Below are 448 nucleotides of genomic sequence, written 5' to 3'. Positions count from 1 at the left end.
AAACAAATGTCAGGATGGCCGAGTGGTCTAAGGCGCCAGACTCAAGAAAAAAAAACTTCCCTCGTTGTGGGTGGGACTTCTGGTCTCTGAATGGATGCGTGGGTTCAAATCCCACTCCTGACAAAACTTTGATCAGTGATGACTTTTTAAGCTTATTGCATGACAGTACTACATGTTGAAGTTTGCAAATTACTCACAGCCCAATTTCAGCTCCATATGTCAAAAAATAACAGAATTGGGGCCTTAGTGGCCATCTTGGATGTATTTATTTTATTTCAGGATTTGTTGAGATATGCTCTCAGCTACCACAACACAAAATTTCAGATTAATATCTTTGAAATGTTATATTCAGTTACTATTGTACAGAATTTCAACTTTATGTGGCAGAAATTGGCTCAAATACAGCACATTTTGTTTCCCAAATTAGCATTAGCTCTCAGATTAAAAT

General features: G+C 37.3%; 1 non-coding gene across 1 annotated transcript; it reads left to right on the top strand.

The window, feature by feature from the left end:
• Window positions 1–8: 8 nt before the first annotated feature.
• trnal-caa (transfer RNA leucine (anticodon CAA)) lies at window positions 9–123 on the top strand. Its single transcript has 2 exons — window positions 9–46; window positions 78–123. It is a non-coding gene; the product is annotated as a tRNA-Leu (tRNA).
• The last annotated feature ends 325 nt before the right edge of the window (window positions 124–448 follow it).

The sequence above is a fragment of the Austrofundulus limnaeus genome, unplaced genomic scaffold (assembly GCF_001266775.1).
Source record: "Austrofundulus limnaeus strain Quisiro unplaced genomic scaffold, Austrofundulus_limnaeus-1.0 Scaffold8440, whole genome shotgun sequence".
Taxonomy (NCBI): Eukaryota; Metazoa; Chordata; class Actinopteri; order Cyprinodontiformes; family Rivulidae; genus Austrofundulus; species Austrofundulus limnaeus.
This window is presented reverse-complemented; position numbering and strand designations above follow the sequence as displayed.